Source organism: Pteropus vampyrus, unplaced genomic scaffold (assembly GCF_000151845.1).
Source record: "Pteropus vampyrus isolate Shadow unplaced genomic scaffold, Pvam_2.0 Scaffold225, whole genome shotgun sequence".
Taxonomy (NCBI): Eukaryota; Metazoa; Chordata; class Mammalia; order Chiroptera; family Pteropodidae; genus Pteropus; species Pteropus vampyrus.
In genome coordinates, this window is record NW_011889006.1 from 1,573,863 (window position 1) to 1,580,136 (window position 6,274).

Here is a 6,274-nt window from a genome sequence, read left to right on the forward strand (position 1 = left end):
GAGAGCAAGGAGACCTCTGTGGGGAGGCTACCTCCAAGATGGAGGAATGGGTTGGGCACAGGAGCACAATCGGCCCCTCAGGGTCTTGTGGGCCTGGGGCTCAGACCACAGGTCTGTGGTTGTCTTCTCTGGAGCCAGGTGCCAGCCAGGCTTGGCGGCGCAGGTGTTGGAATGTGTTGAATTTGAATGAAGGTAACAGCTTTGAGGGATGGGACAAAGATTCCACCTGTCATTGAGCGTTTCCACAATCACCACTGTTGCTTTTTTTTTCTTTAAATATTTCTTTGGAGGAAGGGACATCTACTCAATTAGGGGTTTCTAATTTTTTTTTAAACCTATCATGCCATGAATTCATAGGGAATGGGCTCCAGCAGCACAGGTTCCTTTCCATTCATTCTCACAAAGTGCGCCTCTCTGGGTGGAGCAGGCTGGCGCTTCAGTTGAACCCAGGCACCTTCCTCTTTGGCTTCCTTCTGTTTTTGATCATGTTCCTTCACACATTTCAGAAAGTGATCTTGGCTCTTAGAGTGCTTAATATGCACAATATGTACATGAATTATCTTGGCAAGAATCTTGCCCTTAACTGTTTGTTTACAACAATACCAACTGCATGCTGGGTAATATTGCAAACTTTTCCTGTTTTGCCATGGTAACATTTGTGGGGCATTCCTTTTCGAACAGTGCCCATTCCCTCGATGTCTATACTATCACGTTTCTTGTAGATTCGCATGTATGTGCCCAAAGGAAAAACTCCATGTTTTCTAAAAGGCCTGGAGAACATATAGCGAGTGCCTTTCCTCCTTCCCTTTGTGTTGGTCATTTTGGTGAATTACTGGAAGATGGAGGTTCTGGCTGAAAGACCACTGTTGCTTTTTTCTTCATTGGCGTTCAGCACCTGTGGGTGGAGCATGGTATGCTTTGAGGGGGCCTGGGTCCTCAATCCTGCCTTGGCTCGTTCAGCTGTGGGTGGGGCTGAAGGGACAGAGTTGGGTGAGGGGGACAGATAGGGCTCAGAGCCTCCGCGGCCAGCCCAGCTACCATTCCCTTGGACCTACTGCAGATTCAGCTGTCTGGGACAGGATCCCAGAGCTAGAGAGGAGTGAGAGAAGGGCAAGGGACTCTTCTTTCTGCAGAAAATGCCAAACTCTCTTTACTAGTAAAGATCCCGATTTTCCAGGAGAAAAATCTTTCCCTTTGGGAGGTTAATGTGCCTATACAAATAGCAGAGTAATCTCCTCCACTATTCGTGGAGCACTCACTATGTCCTCACATTATTGATAGTCCTGATGACACAGCAAAGTAACCACTGTTTGGGAAAGCTGAGCCCAGCTGTGTTCACTCTCACACAGCTATCCAGGAATGCCTGCGCCCAAGGCCTATAGGCTTTCCCTGGCCAGGCCAGGTGGCCTCAGAGAGGTAAGAAAAAGGGCTTCATGATAAACAGGTCCAGTGAGCTCAACAGTCTTTTTTACAGAAATAGAAAAACTCATCACAAAATTGATATGAAATCTCAAGTGACCCCAAATAGATGAAACAATCTTGAAAAAGAACAGAGTTAGAGATCACATACTTACTGATTTCAAAACATACTTCAAAGCAACAGTAGTCAAGACCGATGGAAGAGAAGAGAGAGCCCAGAAATAAACCCTTGTGTGTATAACCAAACAATTTTTGACAAGAATATCAAAACTACACAATGGGGGAAGGACAATCTTTTCAATAAACTGCATTGGGAAAACTGGATATCTACACACAAAAGAATGAAGCTGGACCTCTACCTAACACCATGAATAAAAATTAACTCAAAGTGGATCAAAGACTGAACCATAAGAGTTAAAACTAAAAAATTCATAGAAGAAAACATGGGAGAAAATCTTCATAATATTGGGTTTGGCAGTGATTTCTTGGATGTAACACCAAAAGCGTAGACGACAAAAGAAAAAATAGATAAATTGGGCCGCATCAAAATTTAAAACTTTTGTGCATCAGAGGATACTATCAAGAGAATAGGAAAATATTTTGACTGTTTTTATTTTTCAAAATTTTAAACCGATATACAATTCACATTGCATAGTAAATTATGAGATTATTCACATAACACAAAATTTGCCATTTTAAAGCATACAATTTAGTAGCATTTAGTATATTCAGAATGTTGTACAATCATCACCATTATCTAATTCTAGAATATTCCATTGCCTCAAAAAGGAATCCCATATCCTATAGTAGTCACTCACCATTCACCCCTCCCCTCAGCCCCTGGCAACCACTAATCTACTCCCTGTCTCTATGGATTTGCCTGTTGACCCCATTTTCTAACATAAAATTTTAGTCAGATTTATTTCCATTATCAATTTTCATTGAGAAAATATTTTCTGAAGTGAATGGTATTAAGAAAGATAATTCTTTGAGCTATTTTTTATAGAATGCAGTAAAAATTTTCCAGTTTGGTTTTTACCTTGCTGATTTATTGTGATTGGGGTCAATTCTTTTCTAATAATTTTTTAAAATCCCATGTGATTTATTGACTTTGGGAGGGGGTGAGGAAAACACAAATTTCACTATTTAGAGTTCCTACAATTGTTGAGTTTTCTTTGTGGCCATATTTCTACCAAGTATAATTTCTTTGGTCAAATTTTGCAAATGTGAATTTTATCAAGAAGTTTTGATTCTTTCTTTGAGTTATTTATGTTGCTTTGATGATTTCTCAGGAACATTCACTGATGTCCCTTATGAAGAATGTCCTGTTACTCTCTAACTCTTGAATCCCCTCTTACTTTTCATAACACTATCACTACCTGACATTTTATATTTATTTGTTTATCTGTTGCTTATCATCTCTCTTCCCACCAGGCTGTGAGTTCCTTGAGGGCAGAGATGTCTTGCTCATGGCTATATTCCCATCACCTAGAATAGTGCCTGAGACACAGTAGGCCCTCAATAAGTAGAATGAATGAAGAAATGAAGTGTGGCTTGGAGAGAACACTGATGGTCTGTGTTTGTCTTAGTCCATGAGTAAAATCATGAGGAACTGTATTAGAGAGAGAGAGAAATGATGCAGGATTCAGAAGGGTCCAAGGCTCAAATGATAGGGCCAAGCCATCCCACTCCACACTGAAGATGAGCCATGTTCCAAGAAGTGCCCAATTATGCCAGGGAGACAGATAACCAACAGAGCAGCCTCTGTTCCACTGTTTGATTTACAGATGTTACAAATGGTGATTTATGGCTTAGGTCCATAGGGCACATTGTCAGCATGACTGAAAATGGTGCTGATGGTGCTACCCAGAACTATCAGGGCAAAAGAGAGACCAAGAGAGACAAGGAGTTATAGTTCTTGACAACACTTGAGCCCAAACCTCATGATGTCTGTTGTGGCTAGAAACTGACATCCAGAAGCCTGCCCAGGTTCTCTACCTTCTCTCTCTCCATTCTGTTCAATTGAACACTTACTGAACAACAGACCCACAGCCAAGAATGGGGCACAACGACGAGTTACCTCACTTTGAGTCCTCCATCCTGGTTATCCATTGCTGCATAACAAACCACCTCAAGCCTAGTGGCTTCTAACAACAATGCATTATTGCCTCTGCCAGTTTGGTGGGTTGACTCGGCTCAGCTGGGCGGTTTTCTCACTCGAATTCTCCTGTGCGTTTACAGCCAGATTGCTGCTGGGGTTGGAGTCATCTGAAGGTCTGACTGGGGTGGAAGTCTAGGAGGCTTTCTGTCTCACTGCTGCTGGTTGGTGCTGGCTGTCAACTAAGGCTGTCAACTAGAGCATGTGGCAGGAAGCAGAAGCTACCAGGTTGCCCAAGGGGTACACTGGGAACTATCACAGCATTGCTTCTGCTATATCCTATTGGTCAAAGTAGCCACTGGTCACAGATTGAAGGGAGGTGGGAGAATAGACCCCATTTCTTGGTCAGGAGGACCAGGTCACATGGCAGAAGAGCATGAGGATGGGAGATATCGTTTGGGCCATCTTTGGAAAATATACCCTTTCACAGCCTCAAAATACATTGAGGTGGGGTTCTGCCAAGATAAGCAAAGATTTACTACTTTTGCAGAACACTCTTGACTCTTCAAAGAGCTTTCATGCCCATGTTCATCAAAATACCTGTAAGGGACATGCACATGAGGTAGTACAGCAAAATGGGGCCAGACCACCTGGGTCTGCATCTAAACACCACTGCTTCCTTCCTGCATGTCTTGGGCAGGCTATTTCATCTCTCTGTGCCTCAGTGTTCTCATCTGTAAAATGGGGGAATAATAATAATGCCCGTTTCATAGCTTCGTTGTGAGAACTAGGTGAGGTATTGGCTGTGGGGCACTTGGAATACTGTCGAGGGTAGAACAAGTCTATGTGAGCAATGGTTATCATTATTACTCTCCCTCCTTTTATTTATTTTTACCTTTAAAATTTGTAATTTATTTTTAAAAATAGGTTATACATTTACATGGTTCGAATATTAAATAGGAATATGAGAGTCCACAGAGCAGAGTCTCCTTGCCCAATATCCAGCCTCCTGCTTTTCTTCCCCAGAGGAAACCACTCTTTCCAGGTCCTTGTGTCCTGCTGGAAATATCCTCTGCATTTACAAGCAAACATGGATATATATTCTTCTGCCACCTCTTTTTTTAAAATATATATGTACACACATGATAGTGACTATACCCATAGTTTTACACATTGCTTTTTCCCCTTAAAATTGATATTTGGTGATTGTTTCACCAAAACAGTTGGAAGGAAGAACCCAGGCTCTCAGACTCAAAATAGCACAGTGGAGACTACAGGCTGGAGATGGTGCTTTGTAGCAGTGAGCCTCCTGGCAGTGCCTTTGCATAAACCTTGTTTTCTCTTTCAGGCGGGATTGGCTTTGGAGGAAGTAGAGGCCGAAACACAGCCCAGGATTGGAGAGGAACTAAGCCCTATAATTGATAAGACCTGGGGTCATGACCCAGGCCTGCCACTGACTCATGGGGCCCTTGGGCAAGTCACCCAAACTCTCTGGGCCTGGAAGGTGCTTGACACAATGGGGCTTCTCCAATTCCAATGCCAACTCAATCAATGCTTCCTTGACAAGTCTCATTTTCTCATTTAAAAAAGTAGGGGTAAAAGTAATACTAGGTGTGGTAAGAATCCAAAGAGACAATGTATGTGAAAGCCCACGGAAAACTAAAAAATCGACACACCATACAGATTCCCCTCCTTCCAGGTATTCATTTTGAGAATGACATTACAAATGATGAACTCCATCCACAACCACATCTTTGGTATAAAAGATTATTAGTGAGCCACACTTCTCTGTGGTTCAGGATACAGAAATTAAAAACCAAAACCAAAACACAAAATTTTTATTGCATGTTGAACTTGATGCCCAGTTTCTGCTTAGGTAGCCTGCCGGCAATTAAGGTACTGTGCCACTAGGGGCGATGATGTCAAGGTTACTAAGGCTTGTTGCACAGCAGGTACTCTTAAGAACCATCTCAAATGTCCTCCCCTTTTATACATCGAGAAGCCTCACCAAAGGACCACTGAGCCTGTTTCCTCATCTGTAAAATGGGGATAACAGTACAAAATGAGCTCATGTAAAATCCTCCTTACACAGTAAGACTCAGTATTCACTTCAGTATTTGCTTCTCTCCGGAGTAATTAAGAACATGGTTTTGGAATCAAACTGCTTGGATTTGAATTCCAGCTCTACTACTTATCAGCTGTGTGACCTTGGACAAATTACCTAACCTCTCTGGGCCTCAGGAAGGCATGCGGACTCTAGTTTGCCACAGACCTCTCCACTCCCTATCGTTTGCACCTGGGCTGGTCACACATTTATATTTCTTGCCTTCCTTCTCCCTCTCTCACCAGAGGCACTGAAATTCATGGCCCCAGTGACTCAGGGGAATGCCCAAGTGCAGTATTTATTCATTTGAGAAAACTGCTCTGAGCACTGACTGCATGTTAGGTGTAGAGCCTAGAGAAACTCAACACCTGAACAGGATAGCCAAGTGAGGGGCTTCTGGTCAAATTCAGTCCTCAGATGGCTGGGACCTGATCTTGCCACCCTGAACATCTTCACTTTCTTTCCCTAGCTTTGCTTTCCTACTTTATGCATCCCACTTTAAAATATGCTCTATATATTATTTATTATATTTAACATCTGTCTTCTGTCACAAAGGTGAACTATCTGAGGGCAGAAATTTAGTCTGTTTTGTACACTGCTGCAGCCCAGTCCCCTTATCAGTGCCCGGCACATAGCAAGCCTTCAATAGAGAG

At 42.7% G+C, this 6,274-nt stretch overlaps 1 pseudogene; it reads right to left on the reverse strand.

The window, feature by feature from the left end:
* Nucleotides 1-303: 303 nt before the first annotated feature.
* LOC111747492 lies at nucleotides 304-846 on the reverse strand (annotated as a pseudogene).
* Between the last annotated feature and the right edge of the window lie 5,428 nt (nucleotides 847-6,274).